Genomic DNA, 21,762 nt, shown 5'->3' on the forward strand with positions numbered 1-21,762 from the left:
TCCATTTCATGCCGCAATTTTCTTGAGGGTCTGGGAATAGTTGTCCCATACAGGGAGTGACAAGAGCCAGGTTTCTTGGAAAACCAGAATGTCATAAGACTGAGCAAGCACGTTAATGGATTGCTGGAGGTGCACATGTCCTCTAGTATTCCAGCAACCCAACAAAACAGAATGTGGCTCTGGAGTGGCTTGTGGTTAAAGCCTCTGAGAAGTTCTTTTTGTTGGGAGGTACAAGCGTAATGTTGCATTGGGTTTAGTAGGAACATTGGAAGGAACGTTTGTCGGTGTAAACAAAGATTGTGTTCGATCAGGATCTTGGCAAATAAGAAACCACATATCAAACAATTGAAGCTTAGCGTTCCATAACATTTTTGCAACAGTTGCTGAGGGTATCCAGAGACGAACGATTGAGAAATCTGTGCCAGCGATGAATTCCACTAGATCTATGTCATCTGAGGAGACATGTTCAAGTGTATCTACATCATTAAGGATGTTTAGGATACACTGCCTGTTCAAATCATATTAAGAGAATGTACCTCCTCTACATTTCAGAATGAGTGAATGACCAACTGGAGGTTGAATGTTTGAAGATGGAGGCCGTGTTTTGCTGGGCAGCTTTCCAGAGTTCGACATTTGTGAAACCAAAGGAGAAGAAGAGTGAGTGGATGGGCATGTGCTTTTTTTATTAAGGGAGGCAGACTCGAAGACCAATTTGAGGAGGTAGGATTGTTGGAGGGCAAGCCATGGGATGTTTGGGGCGCCGTGATGTGATGGAAGAAGTGGCGCTTTGAACAGGCCCGTTGAACATTGAATGAACACTAGTAGAACCCAAAAGAGATCTTGATCTAGTCTCGAGAAACGCATCCACTATAGATTTTAATTGGGACGTCATCACATCAGGATGGAAGGGTGCAGTGACTGCAGTGTTAGGCAAGGTGAGATCGACGACCTGAGATGGATGTGTCGAAAGGTCTGAGATCTCATTTCTGAACGGGTTATTTGAGGAAGGAAGGGGAACAGAAACAGTGTTCGTAACAATGGGGTGTGAGTTACAAACAATTTTAGCCGAGAGATATTCATCAACGGCAGTTTTGATAAGTGCAATGTTAGAAGAGGAGGAGGAAGCTATCTCAGAGATTTTCCGGGTCTCAGGGAGAGATGACGCCAACACATGACTAGAGGTGCTAGAGATGGGACAGGAGGGGCCTGTAGGAGCCAAAGGGGTTGCTAGCGCCTTGACCAAATTGTGTAAAGGCGAATAATGAAGATTGCTGGAGAATAACGGCAATGCATGTTCAGCAGTATGAAAAGTTTGAAGTGGAGAGATCTTTTTGGCACTAATGGGAACTTGGGAAGAAATTGTAGCAGTGGTTTTGAAGAAAGAAGCTATGGAGTTTTTTGGAAGCTTGGGTGCAAGCATATTTTTGGATTTCCTGATTAAGTTTTGACGGGGTTGTGATTTCTTTTTGGAGTGTCGTTTGCTGTTACACTTCAGGTATAGTTTTGCGAACCAGTGGTATTCTTGACATGGAGGCAAAGCATTGATCAACATAATTACCTGTTGCATCTGAATCGATCACGGCTGTTGTCTGGAATGATACACCGTGATCTAAGGAAAATGTAACAGGTAGGCGGACTAAATGACTCGGATTCTGTAATGTAGAGTCCAAAGGTGAGTTTCCCAACATAGGGACTCTGTCTACTGTCGGGATTTGGCGTTTCCCGCCTTTCTTTTGGGCTTTTTGGAACATTGAGTCAATAAGTGATCAGAGGCCCCATAGTACAAGCAGAGATTGTGTGATCTACGATATTCTCATTGAGCAGGGGTAAGTGGTCCCCTAACCACACCAATCTGCATAGGTTCTGGCGCAGGAAGTGAGGAAGACGAGGCCTCTGCTGAAACCGTGCTGAACAAAGCTGGTTTATTTTCGCCACGTCTTTCAGATTTACGAGCATCAATCTGAAGGACTAAATCTAGCAGTTCCCTGAATGCCGTGGGCACTACAGGAACAGTGGAGAGGATGTCCTTGAATTCCTCTGAGAGACCTTGATAGAAGACGGCTGTCTTCTTTTCCTCAGGCCAGTCAGTTTATGCTGCCAACTGATTGAACCGGGCCAAATAGACCAATAAAGAATTGTTCAATTGTCGATGTTTTAAGAGTTCCATGTCAGTAGCTTGAGTAGTATAACGAGTATCAAAAACTTTACTCATCATAGCAAGAAGGGCATCACAGTTGTAAAGAACATGACTATTGGATTCCAACAATGGGTTAGCCCATGCGGCTGCAGTGCCTCCTAAATGAGACAAAAAAAAAGCTGCTTTAGTTGTAGAGGTGGGAAATGAAGCGGGCCGACACAAAAAATGCAGTTTGCATTGATTAATGAATGTTCAATATTGTTTAGGATCGCCTAGGAAGCGTTCAGGAGGAGCTAGAGGGAACTGGGTTGTAAGCATGATCGGGTTTGATTCCTGCTGTGGAGGTGGAAACCCTGAACCTGATGCTGTAGCACCAGCACCGGTCATCTGTGGCGCTGGTGTGGTAACCAAAGCCTGAATGGCATCCATACATTGGCACAGTGCCTCTTGTGAATTGGTCAAGTCGGTACGTAAATCCTTGACCATTTGCACGATTTGATTTAAAGCATCACTGGCCTCCGTGGACATTTTCGTGGCTGCTAATTCTGTTACTCACCACTCCGAAATAGGCCGAAGATACAGAGAAGTGACCTTGGAGATGATGGTGGTACTAGAATCGATATTCAGCCTTCCATCCCAGCTCCCCTGAGTACAAGACTCAGGCTTCTTCAAAGAGGGGCTCTTTTCCACAATGTACCTCTCTGCTGCTCCAGTTGGGTCAGACAGAGGTGTCAATTGTATAAAAGAGCGGGGAGAACACTCACCGCCAATACCAATGCTGCAAAGGAATACAAAGATATTAGACGGAGTTGAGGTAAATGCAAGTGTTTAGAACAGTTGCATTAAATGGGCAACTACCTAGATAGATATTGGAGTGGAACTTCCCCGGGGTGGATCTACAAGGAATAACACAAAAATGAGTGGAAATGGTCTAATTCAATATCGGTCCCAACTATATATATAGAATTGATAACTAACCTGAATAAGGATATAATGAGGAAAGGGATCCTGGAACAGAAGACAACGACAGGAGAAAATAAGAAACAGGGATGTTAATATAGGGAAGTAGCCCCGGACGGCACGAGGGTCGCACTAGTGCCGGGTTGGTGCAGTTTTCAGGAGAGCGTTTATATGCACTTGAGGGCAATATCACATGAAAGTCACTCAATGTCCCAGAATCCAACAGAAGACTAATATCCAGACACATTGTGGAGCTAAACAGTTGTGGAAATGGGGATAGCCAATTAAGTCTGTACCTAAGCACACATGTATCCCGAGTAACTGTAGATGAGGTCCGGATAGTAGACAGTAATTTGGTTCCGAGTGCAGAGGCGGCAACCAGGAATGAAGTGCCGCAGAAGGGAGCCGGATCCAGTAACGTTCCAAGTCAAAACAACCAGACGAGTACGACAGGAATAAGGGAGGAGACGAGGCAATCCAGTAGTTAGGCAAAAGGTCAACACCAGGAGTTCAGATGAGGAATCGTGTGTATGAAGACACGAAGAGGAAACGGACGAAACTGCGGTAACTGATAACGCTAATTAGCAGCAACGAGCCCCTTGGAAGACGGTGGTTTTATAGCCAGAGGGGCGTGTCTTGCCGTATGTCTTCCACGTACAAGAGTCATCTGACCCGGAGTCCGTCGAAGTTTGTACAGACGCCATGGTACCCTGTATCTGGTCCATAGAGGAGCTTGTAAAGAAGTCGTACCCTGCAAGGAGGCCCGCGAGGAAGCCTGAAGTGTAACATTTGCTTGTTTGTGAAACTGGAGCAGGGTCAAGGCAGATGGGGGAGGGTTGGATAGAAGGGGGAATGACAAAAGGATCAGCTGCAGGCACTAAAACCGGTACTACTTTGGGGATGACTTTGTGAGCGATGGAAATACTCAACCATGACGAATCACCCGCCGGTGTGCCTGCAGCAGTCTCGACCTCAATGGGGCGGATAATGTCAGCAATGGACGGAACAGGCTGAAAGAGACTTACCGGATTACTAAGTGAAGATGGCGGCATGTAAGGGGCTACATCTGAAACGGGTGAGGAGTTCTTGGACAAAATAATCCAATCATGGATGGTATCAATCTGCTGGGATTGTAAAGAAATGTTCTCATCTAAACGTTCAAATAATTTGTACATGCTCAAAACAGTGGTGTTTAATGCAGCGGGCGTTATCTCTAACATAGTTGGAAGATTAATAGCTTCGGGTAAGGGCAACTGACGAGGAGGAGCGCGGGGAGTGGGCTGGGCATATTGGGAGGTGTTGCTGGAAACACTGTTTATGGAGGATAAGTCATGAGGAGGGACTTTGCCATAAGTGCTGGATATTGAGATAGGAGAGTTGTGGAGACTCGCCTAAGGTAGAGTGGTATCGTGGTTGATAGGGGAATGACATGAATCGGTGTATGGCATTCATAGATCGTCTGAAGAATGCCAGCCAATGGGTCCATGTGAGTGTTAATACGAGTGCCCTCCACCGCGAGTAAAGTAGAGTCAGAAATTAATTGTGGCATTGGATTTATATGCAGAGCAGCCGTCCATTGGCAGTGTCCAGCGATACGACACGGGACATGCACCATCTGTGAAGGTCGGTCAGGCGCAATGGGAGCAATATATGAGATTTGGCCAAAGAAGGTGCTCGTATTAATGCGATCATGCCTTTGCAAAAGATTGCTACCGGGTATTCTACACTGAGGGTTCAACAATGGCGGTATCAAAGTTTGAGACCTACGTGAGATACGGAGGGTATTCGGAACTGCAGCCGCCAAGTTGAAAGAAATAGCTGCATTGTCTGGCATGCCTGACTTCAGGGTGTGTAAATGATTAAACATAATAAAAGGACTAAAACAAAATAATTTAAAATATAAGAATAAATGCATGTGAATGACCACCTTGTACAGCAAACTGCGCCCGCTGCGCCAGGCGAAGCGGGCAAAGCGGTACTTTACTCAGGTACTTCGATCTGTGCGCGCGCGAGCAGACATGTTTTTGAGCGTGAAGCAGGAAGTCCGGCCGAAAAGGGGCGTTGCTTGGCTGATAGAATGTTTTTCGACAAAACAAACAAAAAACAAACAACAAAGTCAGACCGTGTCCATGGGCCAAGTGTGGTTTGTTCTGTGGATGGCAAAGTCCGGTACCTTGCAAACAGCAAGACAACAAGTCCGAGGCCACGAAATGCAGGCTCAGCGGGCAAAGCGGTACTTTACTCAGGTACTTCGCTCTGTGCGCGGGTGCGCGAGCAGACACGTTTTTGAGCGTGAAGCAGGAAGTCCGGCCCAAAAGGGGTGTTGCTTGGCTGATAGAATTTTCTTCGACAAAACTTGCAAACAGCAAGACAACAAGTCTGAGGCCACGAAATGCAGGAAGCGGACTCAGTGGGCAAAGAAGTACTTTACTCAGGTACTTCACTCTGTGTGCGAACATCACTTATTACAGATGCCAGCAGCCTGGGCAGGAGGCCACCCATGGGTCAAGGGCCATACAGGGGAGATGGGCCCTGGGGCAGAGCCTCATAGCCTTGCCTCCTCGAATTGGAGGGAATTGTCTGTAATTAGCCATACCCCAAAGGAATTTGCTGGGGTTCTGAAGAGTTGGGCAGTACTCATCAGAACAGACAATTGTACAGTCCTTGCATACAACAGGCAGAGGGGTCTGCATCCCTGAACTCCCTGGCATGGGACATAGGGTCCTGGGTAGAGAATCACCTGCAATTGTTTGACACGGTCCACATTAGGCTGTCATCCTACGTGGCAAATAGTAAAAACTTATCAAAAGGAGGAATTGGTTAGGGGAACATATATACCCATACTTAGTTTAGGTCTTAGAAACACAATCGGCTGACCCTTATTAGATAGCCATGCCTTAAACTACCTTTATGTATAATACAGATTAATAGCAGAATAACAGCCACAGATTGATTTCTGCAACAATCTATGGTAGGCCCTCATGATTGGTTGGCACTCACTCCCAACCTTGGGCATTCAGTTCATTAGAAGCAGGTAAGCAAATCAAAACCCAGGTGTGGGGAACACAGTCAGACCCCTGCCCACTTGGACAATTAGCCTAGCATCTCATCAGTTAGGCCCTAAACCAAGCCGCCTTCTTTGTTGTTGACCTTGCAGACTGTTCTCTTCTCCAGAACATTCAATGGGAGAGAAGGTACATCTCTATCTTCGTCTAGAGTTTAATGAATAGGCCTTGTTTTCCAGTCTTGCACCACGTGTGAGGAGACCATAATTTTGACCATTCTGGCCTTTTATTTAGTGCTATTTGATTGAATTATACTGGGTACTATTACTCCTCTTGGCCTCTGCAGACTTGGTTGCTCCATCTTGAATATGCTTTCTGCATCTTTGATTGTTCAATACTTTCAAATGTTCACTCCTTTAATCAATCTAAGAGAAATATGTTGTGCATATGTAGTTTATCCGCTTCGACTCCTCTTGTGCCTTGCAATTACCTCTTGATGTGGCACCCTCGATCCTAAGTCAAACAGATATTCTTTGTTCCTCGCACAAAGCTGTTTTCCATCGCCTGTCAGCTTCCGCAGCCTCGGTCTCTCTCCTTCAGGCTTCTTATTTATACAGTCGACGTCCATCTTTTCATCATGGCGACTTTACCAGTTTTATATTTTCTACAGCAGCAAGCTTCTATAGGTCTCATCTACCTTGCGATTCTGCGTATGTACGTCTACTGGATCTCTTCTCACTTATCTTCTCAGTGTATATGATTTCTTTGTATTTGCATGTCCAGTTACTTTGTTACTTCAGTCACATCTTTATTCTTTAAGTATTCTTATATCGTTTGTGTGTCCTCATGTCTCCTCTTTATGACGTCACTTTGCGCTTTTCAGATTTCAAGTATAGTTCTTCAATGTTCAATGGTGTATGCAGACATCCTACCACCTCGGTGCAAGGGTACATTCGATACAGTTATCTGAGCGCATAACTTCTCCCATATCTGACGCAGTATTGGGAGGATACCTGGTGTCACACAGTGCCTCTTTGTTATTCTTCCAACATGACGGAGGTGAGGGGGCAGTCACCATAGATGACATGTATATCTGCCTCTACATTCCCCCTTTTGGTCGAGTCCTCAACCATCGCCTTAATTTTCTTCACATTGTTTTCTTCAGAATCCATACTTCGTCATCCCCCTCAGGTCACCTGCATTCTTTATATGCTCATCCACTCTCCAGGTCATATGTCAATTCTCCCCAGTCGGCTGACAGAAAACCCAACGTCCCACATAGTACTTATGATCCATGGTGTAATACAACTTTGTTCCTGGTGGTGCCAGGGGACTTCCTTTCAGGTGCTCACGGGTGGTACTTTTAGCCTGTTTGTGCTCGTCAGTCAAAGCATTCATGTTGATCATTATTTTCATACCAATAGCTTTCTTTGCTCTTTTTACACTGTCTGATTATTCTTACAAGACAGAATCCAAGAAATACTAACACTAGTACTGCTCCAAGCAGCCTGAAGGCATGTGCTAGCCAGGTTGGAACCCATGAGAACAGGGACCAAAACCAATCATCCTCGGTCTCATCTACTTCGTCCTCCATATTCCTGTACAGGGTTGACAGCATAGTTATTGCCTCTATCAAGGTTCCATTTTCTCCATTGTGGGCAGGCATGTATGTATAATTATTCATAACATGCTTAATACCGAAGAAGTTTCTAAGCATAGACCGGGGATTCGAACCCGTGTTGCTCTGTGTCGTCTTGCTTCCAAGACAAGCACGTTGCCACCGAGCTATACTACCAGTGTATGTACATCAAGAAGGCCCAATCTTGCCGCAAATACCACCTTCCATTGCTGTAATCAAGTCCAGGATCTACCTGTTCTGGAGGGTCATACATCTGATGGCCCTTAATTCTTCTCTAATTGCATTAGATCCTTTTATTATCGTGTTTGTTTGCAACGGCTCCCACCTGGTTATTTGTAACCTCTCGGCATTCACTGCAGTCTGAATTCCTGGCATGAATATAGCTGTAAATATCACTGCTGTTCTACTGAACAGTTTATGCTCAGCTGGAATGTCATGATAGGCTTCTATTGATTTTGCTGGGAAATAGTTCTCTCTACAGTCAAATGAGATTAAGCAACCTCTTTGTCGTGCATCCATTTTTAGAAAGTCATCAACGTGAAGATCACTTTGGTGAATCACCAATGCAGGAACATGTATGATCACTATAGAGCATATTCCTGCCCAATTATTAGGTAGCTGCATATAAGCTCTGGATCCACAGGCCCAAGAGTGGTCTATTAGCACAGCAGTTCCTCCATTCATTCCTGGTATGTCAATTATCTGCTTGCATGCTTTGTTTTCTCCAGATTTAGTCAAACCCCTGTTCCTGAAACAAATTGTGGCATTCTTCATTTGCAGTATGGATACAGGTCCGGCGTCATTTTTTACACATGTTAAGAATTGCAAATGCATGACCCATTCTTTCAGGCATCCATCACTCACTATTTGCACTAGTGCTGTCATCAATAGGTGTGCACTGAAAGATAGCATTCCATCTTCCCATCCTCTGCTGGTCACTACTCATCATATAGTAATAGTTGAGGTATGTCCCAGCATCCTGGCAATCCTGCCACTTCCCATGTGTCTGCACAACCCAGTCACTTTTGTTCAACAATCCTTATCTGGTCTCCAGTCATACCACTGAGTAAATACATAACCATCCTGCTTTTCCAGTCTGGGTCTTTTTCCATTTTCTGTGTTATGTATTCATCTTTTTATGGAAATGACTTTCTAAACCTCGATCATAGAGGTGTCCATCTTCCTTCAAATTGTCCTCTTGTTATGCATGCTGCTAGATGGCTGAGACACTTTGCACGATGTACACGTATTTCTCTTGTAATTAATGTTCTAGCTGCGCTCCTGGCATAAGAACACACAGCAGCTCTCATCAGCCTTTCTCCTCCATGTGCTGATACCACATATTCTTTAAATGGGCTGAATTATCAAGATATACATTTGTAACCTCATGATCTTCAGCATCTCCCTTAAATCAGATAATTTGTTTAGCAATATCAGAGAAAATATCAATTGTACTTTTTGTTAGATATAAAAATAGATGTCTCATTGCTCAACACTGCATCTGCATTATTGATAATTATTTGACAAAATGCCATGAAAACAAGGAAGAAAAGACAAATCATTGTACAGAATGAGGTTACCAGAAGTATTCCAAATAAACGTATCTATCTTCTTGCTGGCAGTGAGTCTCTTATAACTTGGAACATTCCCATAATTTTCTATCACTGTGTAATTTTTGTCACTATTATAAACCACACATTTCTGTAATTGTAAAATAATCAGAATAATGATACTGAAAATAATAAAACTGTTTTTAGGATTTCCAAGTAATTTGACATTATCAATGTGTCATCTCACCAAAGCTGGGTAAGACCAAAGAATGTATGTAAAAACAGCATACAGAAATAGTACTGTTATAGGCAACAAAGTGTCATGTGTGAGTTCTGTGTTTCATCTCCAGCAGTGTCTTTATCCTAACTGGCATTGTCTTGGAACTGCTGTAAAGTTTATTTCCCTTCAAACATAGGCATACCTAAAAGTTCAAATTGTCTTTATTTAGATGAGTCTTTGTTTTGGCACTTGATAGCCGATCTCGTCATCATCCGTGGAACTTCTCATGCTTCACTGTCAGCGGGTGCAGGAGGGGGTCAGAGTCTCTCCTTTGTAGAGTTTTACATCATTCAAATGTAACCAAGCTCTTCTTCCTTTGAGATTTACAGCAGGAGTGATCCCCCACCCCTTCTACTAGGCACAGGCCCTCAAAACGGGAGTAAATGCTAAAATTCACCAGGCGGAGGTCTCTGTCAAAAGAAACGCACTCGTAAGTGAGTTTAACAATCATTTATTGCAATAAAGACAAAGTTTCCGCGGAAGGGCCGACACGTAGCATCATCAGAGGGATGCTGCTAGTGTGTGCTGTTGGCATTACAGTGAGCATGCTTTTTATAGGAACATGATTATATTGAGTCTTATGTCTGGCCTGAAATCCAGACACTTCCATACATACAGTTTCCTGCTAAAACACTTTTGGCTGTTTTCCCAGACATTGCGGCGAGATTTACAAAGGCCGGACATCGCAAATGGTCATTACTCATAGGACTTATCTGGACAAGAAAAAACACATTTCAGAATGCAGGTGTGACCTTTGACATGCATAGTCGCATAAACAAGCCAATCCATCACACCTGACACAGTGGGGAATTTTGCAAGCTACACATCTCTTGCTGCGGCAGCGATAATAATATCCATTCATGGGCTGTTGGACAATAGCAGGACATATCTTTTTACAGAGTGACGCACAAGCGCCTGACACAAGTTCCCCTTCACGCATATCCCAGAGAATAACTCCAAATATAGATACGTTTATGCTTATGTCTCGGAAAGAGTGCGGATGCTAGCAACCATTTATCCATTAGAGAGAGAACCCAGGGTCAGTGAACACATGCTGACTTGCAAGGCCGCTTTCTATGGAAGGGAAGTGCAAGAGTGCTAGCATACGTTTATGTAGCTTTTACGGGAAAGGAGAGCAGAGGGAACATTCCTAAATCTATGAGTAATACATGCTCAGGGCGAAAACCCTGGTCCTCGTGCATGGACACAAAAGCAGTTGGTTTTACATAGATATAATGCTATAACATGGGCAATGTTTTTAAGTCTTGCTGAGGCAAAGAAACATGGCAATTACATGATTTTGGTACTTACAAACGACCCTTTTGCGTCAGCAAGACTTTACCAGTAATACACCTGGTTTGGTTTGTATTCATTCATTCTTTCATTGTCCGACACATTCTTTTGTAACTCCTCGATTGCCTCTTCCAATTTTATCATCTCATTGGTGGTCATGGCATTAGTGGGCTTGGGTGCCAGTGCTCCCATCATTTTCCTGCAGCAATCTCCTATGACAGACATACATAAGGGAAAGCACTGAATGCAACAGCAGCAAGAAGCTATCAATCCTCCTATGACAAGAAGAGGGGTGAGGAGCTTCCAGCCCCATCTCCGTAATAGATCCCAGAACCAGGATGTCCCATCCCCAGGCCCAAATTCAGAATGGGTTTGAGCTGCCATTTTATGCATTTCATCGATCCCTTTAAAGATATCGGTGCTATAATCAGGTGTGAAAGTGCAGCAGGAAGTGCCAATTATTTTACAAGCACCTCCTACCTCTGCGTGCATGGTTTCCAATACTAGGCGGTTTTGTAGTGCGACCATCCGGACTGCCTGTACTTCCTTAGTAAGGTTGGCCAGTATGTTGCCGGTCACATTTAATTAATTCTCCACTAACCTAGCCAGGTGCCTAATGCTCCTGGAATTCATAACTATTCCCATTGGCATCACTGTGCCCTTTAGGAAATCAAAGAATTCATCCCAAGTGGTGTCTTCCTTAGTGACAACACCTCTTTTCCTTCGTCCGTAATTTCCCATCTTCAATTATATTCTCTTTGCCTTGGGGTTTAAGTTCACTTCCTCCACAGATTTGTAATGCAAACCTAACATTACGTACCCAACAGTACATCTACCTTTCCAATAGCGGGGTAACCAGAGGTATGCTTCTTTCTCACAAATAAACATTGCCCCCTTAGGGTACTGAAGGGTGCCGTTATACTATTCAGATCTACTGTATTCTGGCAGTTGTGTCTACCCACAAAAACAGCCCCTGCACATGTTTTCTTCGGTTGGTAGCAAAAGGGGGCCCTACAAGCTATATTTTGTACAGGGATTGGACGGGGAAGTACTGCTTTCCCGTCCCTTTTGAAAGTGGTTAGAGGAATCATTTCTATTTCTTTGGACGGGCGGGAAGTGGATACATTTAGATATCTGGTTGCATTTGGTGTCAGGGGAATGTAAGTTTGTCTCGAAACCCAAGAATCAGTAAATGTCTTATTGTGTTTTCTACTAAAAAATGTGACTGATTGCTGTGTTTCATTATAGTTACGGAGGCACGCAAAAGGTAATCTCGCCAAGGCACGCATGTATCACTCGTAGCAGGAGTCGCGTAGCATTTGGGTCCGCTTTCATGGCTATGGGGAACATATGTGCAGATGTAACAGTTGGTCTTATTTAGTATCTGATTCCTATCATTCATCCATGTCAGAACGCTATTCCTAGGGTGCTTTTTCCGATATTCCTGATCTACATGGGCAATGGTCATCAGTTCTGGCGTTGGAGGCGGCAGCGTGGAAGGCAACAAATTACGGGCAGCATAAATATCATGGTGCTCAAGGTACCAAAGGAATATGGCGCACCCTGTTATAAAGATGCAGACAAGGGATAAAATAAGCTTCTCCTTTGGAGTGCATGCATATCTATTAACTCGCGGACGCCTTTGTCCTGCATCCTTGTTATCCATTGTAACAACCTTCTTTGTTCCCTCGCACAGGGCTGATCCCAAAAGGCTGAGTTCCGGAACTTGGCTGTCAAATGTCACGATATATACAGTATATATTTTACACAAAAAGTTCAAAGTCCCTAACAATTACCCTAACGGTGCCGTCCGTTTATGCGCTAGATCGCAAGGGTTGCACAGTATAACCCGTTCTGCTGTCACCGCTTCTGGCACCTTACCTTGACACGTCTCATTGAGGCTACTTCCTACCCTTGAGGGGACGCTGAGGCCACTTCATCTGTGTCTCGGTGGGGCTACTTCCTACCCAGGAGAGGTTGCTGAGGCCACTTCATCTGTATGTTCAATTGTCCTTTGTTTGTTCTGACCCTTTACCAAGTCCTTTCTCAGCCAAGTGTCAGAGTTCAAACATAGGCAATCAGTGTTGTTTCCTAGGGCGGAGATTATACCTTGGAGTGTCCTCCGTCGGTTCGGCTGCAAAATGATCTGTGTCCTTGGTCGGGGGGTGGACTATCTGAGGTGGTGCCTTCTTGAGATGATTGGCATGTATCTACGTCTTGTGTCCGGCTACCTTAACAGCGGTCTGTGTCGCTAAGAGGACCAAGAATGGCCCCTTCCAGCGGGCATACAAGCAATTGGTGCGATCAAAACTCTTTACCAAAACATAACAGTCCCCAGGTTTGATGGCGTGGCCCTCTCCTTCTAGGGCCGGCGGTGCTGCTTATTTCACCTGTTGATGGATAATAGACAGTTTATGCGTGAGTTCAGCACAGTAATCCCTCAACAATGGCTGCTCAATGTTACCAATAACCCTTGGTTTAGGGATAGACCAGGCACTTGGGGGCAGGCCCATCACGATCTCAAAGGGGGACAATTTGTGTGTCCCCTTTGGAGTGGTCTGCATACTCAGGAATGCCAAAGGAAGGGCATCTGGCCACTTCAGGTTTGTGGAGGCACAGATTTTTGACAGTATGTTTTTGACTACGGCATTCGATTGTTCAATAATCCCGGCATTCTTGGGATGATAAATGGAATGGAATCGCTGATCGATACCTAAGGCAGTACATACATCACAACTTGACCAGTAAAGTGTACTCCGTTGTCGGAATACAGAAAGCTGGCCACCGTGTACTGAGGCACCCAGTATTTCAGGATACATTTAGCTGTGGAAATAGCAGTGTTGTCTCTTAGGGGGTAAGCATCCGTCCAACCAGAGAACCCACACCTCATTACAAAACAATATTTTAGTTTAGCAACTGGTTCCATTTGTATAAAGTCCATGTACACTACTTCAAATGGCTGCATAGGGAGTCTGCTATGGCCTGCTGGTACCTTCATATATTTGCCTACATTGTGCTGGAGGCAGATGGCACACTGTGCTGCCCACCTCCTGCAATATGATTTAATTTTCCGGTTTTTCCATACTTTGCTCAGAATGTCCTCCATCGCACTTGCATTAACATGGGCATTCCCGTGTGCCATATCCACTACCATGGGCAAATAACTGTCAGGGAGCAACCACCTCATTTTCACTCTGTCCAACCACACCCCTTTGGACAGAGTGAAAATGTTCATTGCTACTGTCCTTAATCCATGCTTTAATTTCGCAATCTGCTGCTTCCTTTTGAATGTCCTTTACTATCTCTTCAGGGTCCTTTCCCAGTTCACCATCATCCCTCTTCCCATCCACATCCCTTTGCAGCATGTTACACTCTGGAAGGGGCAGTTAACAGTGTTCCGCTGCATATTTAGCCACCTGGTCTGCAAAATTGTTTCCCTGCCCCACAAAATCTACCACCTTTTTATGGGCGGAGCACTTCACTATAGCCACCTGAGCGGGTTCAGCCAGTGCCGTCAATGTGTTTATCAAATTACCATGTTTTATTTTGGTACCGTGTGAGGTGAGAAACCCTCTTTCTTTCCATAGCAGGCCACAATTAAAGGCCACACCATGTGCATAGGCTGAATCCGTATGGATGGTTACAGCTAAACCTTTGCTCAGTTCTAGAGCCTTTGTCAATGCCCTTAATTCTGCAGCTTGCGCTGATAACTCGGGTATGCGTTCCATATGGACAATATCACTTTCAGTTGTAATCGCGTACCCAGCCACTGTCTCCCCACTTTCCAGCTTGTAACATGAGCCATCACAAAATAGAACCCCATCACCTCCCATCAGGGGAAGGTCAATCAAGTCGACCCTACCTCGGGTCTGTTCATCAGTGCGTATAAGGCAATCATGCAGGTCTTGATCTCCCTCACCACTCAGCAAGGGCAAAAGGGAAGCTGGGTTTAAAGTATTGCATCTCATGATAGTTACATTTGGTGCAAACAAAGTCAATTCATATTGTGTCAAGCGGGCCGCTGTGAGATGCTGAGTCTGAGTTCTATTGAGCAACACATCTACGGCATGGGGAACTCTCACAATTATAACCGTTCCCAACACTAAACCAGCACTCTGTTTAAGAGCTACCGCTGCTGCGGCAACTGATTGCATGCAAGGGGGAAGTGCTGCAGCCACATTGTCCAATGTGCCAGAGAAATGAGCACAAGGCCTTTGCTTTCCATTTTGTTCCTGAGTCAATACAAATAGGGCACAACCTTTTTGTTCATGTACGAAAAGAGTAAATGGCTTGTCATAATTGGGTGTCCCAAGCCCGGGGGCACTACACAAGGCGCTTTTCAAAGCGTCGCAGACTTCTCTCATTTCTTGCGTGCAGGTGAAGGGTATCTGATCCTTTTCTGTTTTCAAACATTGTAACAGGGGTTTTGCTAGCAGTGAGAACTCGGGGACCCAATGGCGGCAATATGAGGTGATACCTAACAGTCGTCTCAATTCTTTAAAGGTACTGGGTGTTAGGTAAGATTTCCACAGGGCTGGTAAATCTTCCTTGCCTGGTTCAACTCCAGAACGTTTTGCTTTTCTAGTGAGATATTTTCCATTAATACCTCAGTGAGTGGGAACCTTTTTCCACACTCACCTGTCTTTAACTCTTTTCATGGGTGTCATTTTTAAGACTCTCCATAGTGTCTTTTTAAAGTTATCATGTCTAACAACTTATTGGCAATAAGTGCCTGTTGTTGCTGGGTTGCCCTAGGGGCTCCCCATTTAACTTTCTTGTGCTAACCTTGAGTGAACTACAGTTCCCAAGGGTAGAAAGGATCTTTGGATCCCTTTTACATTTTATTCTGTGAAACCAGCACACCCCACCTTATGTGGAGTGCTGGGGAGATACAATGTATCCCCTTTTACATTTAAACTGTAACAATTCTGTTACAGTGACAAGCTTACCTTTAATGGCTGGTGGCAGTGATACCTTTTACTACTTGGGTGCACCTTTACCGCGTGCTGTAATCACAGCTGCAGTAAAGGCACCTAAGGGTGCTCATTTTTACCAAAATGGCCCCCGTCTTCTTTTTCTGCCATTTTAGTGTTTCTTCTTCCTTCCCCTGACATCCAGGGCGGGAAAATCCTTTGTTTGAGTTTTGTCTTCGGCGGGAGTCCCCTGGACACCCCGCCCAGGCTCCAGTCAGTCTGTAAGCACTGGAAGTGGGGGAGGGGTCCCAAACTTCCCCCTCCTTTGTCTTAGGTCTTCCTTCAACTGGGCCAAATCCCAGTGGGGGGGTTGGCTGTCCTGATTGGACAGCCAAACGCCCCTTTCTTGTAAAATGCGGGGAGAGAATGCAGAGGTTGTGTTGCAGTTCCTGATGAATACTGGAAACCTGGAAGCTGAAGTCATGTCGACCACTGGAACCAAAAACCGAAGAGGATGACGGAGGAAAAGCGGCGGGAATGATTTCCAGCGGCCGGAGAGCCTGCTTTGTAACCGGAGCCTGCTGCAGCCCTTCCATCCGATCGACCTGGGGTCTCCGAAAACGACAACCCGAACCCAGAGCCTGGTGAGACCCACTAGACTCAAGACGACCTGCATTTGGAGCCATCCCACGGGTTGCTGCGACCTTGCGTTCTTGCAATACCCCAATACCCTGGGACCTCCTGCCACTGTGCGGTGCACGGTCTTCCGAATTCCGAATCTCGCTGAAACTTCGTGGGCATCTTGGTCTATCTCTAGAGACACAAATCGAGTCCAAAAAGTCCCCTCACAAGAGTGCTGGACCTTTTAAACGACGAGAATTCAACCGCAATTTTCTGTCTTCTTCTGTGCTCCTTGAAAAGGCGCCAAACCCGCAGAACCGCATTCAGCCGTGAGAGAAATCTTGCCTAGAGCCTTCTTCATCGATCCCTGCTGCAAAGTCCCTTCTGAGGTCTTGTGGTCAGTCTCCAGGACAAGGAATCCAGTGACCGGGTATTTGGCTGCAGTCCCTGAAGTTCTCCTGCTGCAATCTCTTCTTCATTGCTGAGGTACTGTGTTGGCTTGGGTATATACTTACCTTAAGCCTGTTGGGATTTCTGTGTAGTCCTGGGGTGTTTTCTGTGATTGGGAGGTCCCTCGTCCAGTACACCCAGTCCTACTGCTAGAATCCTGCTGGGGTGCCTTCTGTGAAGCCCCTGGACCCTCTTCTAACCCTAGAAGTAAAGTACTCACTTGTTTGCCCAGTTTTCCAAAGGAAACTCTGGCTTTTGCTACTAAAGAACTTATTCTAACACTGCCTGTTGGTCACTAGTCCTAGTGACCCCCCTTCTGCCACTGAGAACACTCATGCTTCAAGAATAAGGGAAAGACTTTGAAGGGATTGGGACTTCTGCCTAGAAAAGAAATCACGTGTTTTTACTTACTTGTAAAGAGTTGGTTGGTAACTGTAATTCTAAGAGTGAACAGTTACAAAAGTTCTTACTGATCTTGGATGTGTAATGCACTATTCTTAAAAGTATGGTTAACATCTTTCCTTCCTTAGCCACTGTTTTGCCAGTCTAAAAGAAAGTAGATGTGAAGGTATTTTACTCTCCTGTGATTAGGTTGTGCCTCTTTACAAAAGTAATGTGTTGGTTTCACCAGATTATTCCTGAAGGGTAATTGTATGAGTGTCCTCCAACTGTTGGTATCACCAGGTTAGTCCTGCTAGGATAACTGTATGAGTGTCCCCCAACTGGGTCTTGCTTCCCCTGACTTGCTGCTAGCCTGTCTTTAATAAGTCTACATTAGGTTGTTGCCTACCTAGAATGTCTATTCAGTAAAGTGTGACATTGGGTTTTACTTTCCCCTTCATTGTGAAGTTAAAGTAAGTGGGTTTTACTTACCTTGTGTTAGCTGTGTGTCACCCAAAACAAGTTACAAGAGTTATTGCTTATCTCCATCTGGGGTTCCCTGATTTCCAAAGTATCTGTAATTGTATATTACATCCATTAGGTTTTGCTCACCTGGTATAACTGTGTGTTATGACAAAAGTAGTGATAGGTTTTTACTGCACCTAGAATAAGTGTTTCACTATTCACCAAAAGTATATTGTCCAGTTGACTGTTTATGTGATTTGTTCCAAGAGTCACTGTACAACTGGAAGGGCCTACTGTCCTTGTATTACCGAAAGTAATCTAAAAGTAACCATTGGTCTTTTACTCCCAAAGAATAGGCTTGGCCTATACTAAATGTGTATAACAAGGTTTTGACTTCCCTAGAAGTACTGTTAGGTGTTCCAAATAAGGTCTATACTTGGGTCTGTGTACTTTCAAGTATAGTGTGTTTTATATTGTGATTTCATATAATGTTTCAGTATTTACTTAACCCCTAAATTTATCTGGGCCTACTTGTATTTAAATAAATCCTTTATTTTTATAATACATAGTGTTTGTGTTTCTTTGGATCATTTGTATTACAATTTTCACTTGTACTGTATCTACTGCCCTCTCTCCCTCCTAAGAAAAGCCTGGCTGCTCTGCCTACGCTACCATGTACTCAGGTGGTACAGTGTTATACTAAGAGTGGAGTCTTGTACTGCCTCAGTTGAATGGTTTTACTAGGCCCTTAACTGGACTTCAGAAAAACTGTCCTAACACTGGGATAGGGCATTTCTTGGATTAATCGCACCCTTTCAGGTGACAGTGATCGACCCTCTGCAGTGAGGACATATCCCAAATAATCAACCTTAGGCATTACATATTGCATTTTCTTAAGCGACACTTTGTGTCCATGATATGCTAAATGTTGTAACACAATCAAGGTACCTTCTTTACAACTCAATTCAGTGTCTCCACAAATAATAATATCATCCACATATTGGATGAGCATTACACCAGGGGGTAACAAAATTTCATCCAACTGTTAACGCTTGACTAAAAATAGCCTGGCTTTCTGTGTAACCTTGGGGTGCTCGACAAAACCTGTATTGTCGTCGTGCTAACACAAAGGAGAAAAGGTATCTGGATTCTTCAGCTATGGGTATGGAGAAAAAGGCATTTTTCAAATCCACAACGCTAAAATAAGTAGACGTGGGGGGGACAATAGTAAGAATACTCGTTACACTGGGAACAACTGGATACCTGGGGTCCACAACCTTATTAATTCTTCTGAGATCAATAATAAATCTGTATGGGGTCACTTCATCTCCTTTCTTATGGACTGGAAGAACCTGAGAGTTACAGGGACTGTCATCACATTCTTCAACAACTCCAAGCCGTATCAGGTCCTGTACAATCCTAACCAATGCTGCTTCCCCTTCTGGAGATATTCTTTACTGTGGGGTTCGGGGTAGAGGGACACCATGTTTTACCTTGATCACAATGGGGGGAATGTTCAAAACCCCTACATCATTACTGCTAGTAGCCCCAAGCTCTGCGGGCAATGCCTGTAATTCTGGCGGCAAAGGTTCAGTCAGATAACAACCACCAACTTTGGATTTACTTATGGTCATTCGAACACCTGTCGGAGAACAATAAATGGTTGCATTTAGAGCTTTCAAAAGATCCAATCCAAGGAGATTCTCAGGACACCCGTTAGTAAGTAACCATTTGTTTGTCAATTTAACTCCACATATAGATGTTTCAACTTTCTGGGACACTGGAGTACATATGGGTTCCCCACCGAACCCTACAGAAACCTTATTTCCACCCGATAGTGGAACTGAGGGGATGGCCTTGGCGTCAACCGAGCTGTTACCTGCCACGGTGTCAACCAAGCATTTAACGGTGGGGTGCCGTCTTATTTGCAATTTAACATATGGTCCTTTCTGGTCTATAGGAACAGACACCACCTCCTCAGGTTCATTAGGGGAGTTTCAACTCATTGCTGCTGTATTATCAAAGAACATCATTCCACTCAATTCATCCTCTGCAAACCCATTGCCATTCACTCCAACCATTTGTCACTGCGCCGCGCCAGTTGAGAATACATTATTTTCAGGGTTTACAAACCTTCCCTGTCCTTGTGGTGGCCCCATATGGTCCCACCTCGACCTCTTCCTCTCCCACCCGCCGGTTGACCGCCCCGTGCCATCAATATGGGATACTCATTCGTCCAATGTCCCGTCTGTTTGCAAAATGAACACTGGTCTATTCGCGGGGGTGTCCATTGTGCAACGTTATCTGCAGGGCTTCTTACCTGGGGTTTCTGACCCTTTGGTTTATTATAAGACGGCTTTACCAACTGTTGCATTAACACTTTGTGCTTAAGAGCTTTCTCAGCCTGTTTCTTTCCCTCCACGTCTTCTGTTTCCTGTCGCTCATAATACTTTGCCATTTCCAGAATTTGGTGAGGAGTACAAGCCTGCCACGTACTCTCCCCCACCTTCAAGGGGCCTTTAATTCCTTTTCTTAACCCTTTCAAAAGCCCCATAGCTAAGTACCTCTGGCCCGTGACATTACTAGCTGTGTGGCCACTGTGCTTGAAAGGCCCCTTCAAACCTCAGGAAGTATTCCCCGACACCTTCACTGGGCCCCTGTACTATAGCATCTAGTTTTTCAACATTTACATCTGTCTCGGGTAAGACTGTGGTAAGAGCCGTCAAAATGCGCACACCTAGGTTTTTTATATTGTCGGGGAGAGGGTCAGTAGGGTGGCGCTCTTCGCTAGTTTTCTGTAGTTCAGCCCAGTTCAGGGTGTCATGGTCTCTACCCCTAAAAGGGTTCCAAATTTCACTAGGTGTTACCATAGCCATAACGGTATTTTTATCCTCAAATGTTAAAGTCCCTGCTTTAAACAGTGTTCTTAATTCTTTGTAAAACCCTGCTGCGTTCGTTCTAGGGTCAGGGGTACCTTTGGCAATGCTCATTAACTCGGATCGCGTCAGGGGAACATATACATAGGTTTTGGTATACTTTACTTCACCCTGGTCGCTAGTTGTTACTGTTGGGGCACATTCCCGAAGAGGCATTGCAATGATTGTTGGAATCATGAACTCTACTAGGTTCTGGAATAACTTACAGAACCTCCCTTCTCTTCTTTCCCAATCTTGACCTATCCTTACTATCTCTTGTTCACATTCTCGTGCCGTTCTGCAAATTCCTTCATCACTGTCCTCATTGCATCCTGATTCTATCAATTCTTTTAGGCTCGTCAACCACTTAACCTTTACTGCCTCATCCCGACTCTTATATATACTCATCCATTCCTTTGCTGCCTTCCCTTTTCCCTTGGTCATTACTTGGTTGCCAAACCGTTCCCCCTTTTCCTTGGCTTTATTCAACAAGTCCTCCCTTCTCTGCTGGTCCAGTCATGCTCCTTCTTGCTCATCTTGATAATTCCTTTTTAATTTCTCTATTGCTATGGTGATTCGTGTATATAGATCCCATAAATATGTTCGATCAGTCTCAGTACTAAGGAAATTATAAAGGTCCGTCAATGACGAAGTCCATTTATATGGGGTTTCTTTGAACCATTCATGAACTATGCCACCATGCAGCCCAATCACTTTCCTAAATTCCTTTTTTGTACATTCCTTTAGTTCTGCCAGTAACTCAGGTTCATCCCCATTTTTTGTCAAACACGTTTTGTGCTATCTGTTGTAGTTCTCGCAACCTCTGTGGGGCCACTCCCTCGCTCCTACTTGTTTCTCTTCCTCTTCTGGGGTGTCATTATCCATCGTCCTCTTTGTGACTGTCCCATCATAAGGTGGCGGGGCTGTGGCCACTGTGGCTGGGGTTACTAACCGCAAAAGGCGTTTGTCTTCTCGTGCTCTTGATCACTACTACTATACACCTTATGATTTTCCTTTGTCTGATCTGGCAGGGCAGGGTACATTCCTTTACCGTACTTTATCAGTGCAACCCGATCCTCTACATCTAGCTGGTGCTCAAATTCTTTGTTATCTAATTCACAGGCCTTCTCCTGTAAGGTTCGCTTTTGTCTCT

Source organism: Ambystoma mexicanum, chromosome 3p (assembly GCF_040938575.1).
Source record: "Ambystoma mexicanum isolate Mex_15411 chromosome 3p, UKY_AmexF1_1, whole genome shotgun sequence".
Lineage (NCBI taxonomy): Eukaryota > Metazoa > Chordata > Amphibia > Caudata > Ambystomatidae > Ambystoma > Ambystoma mexicanum.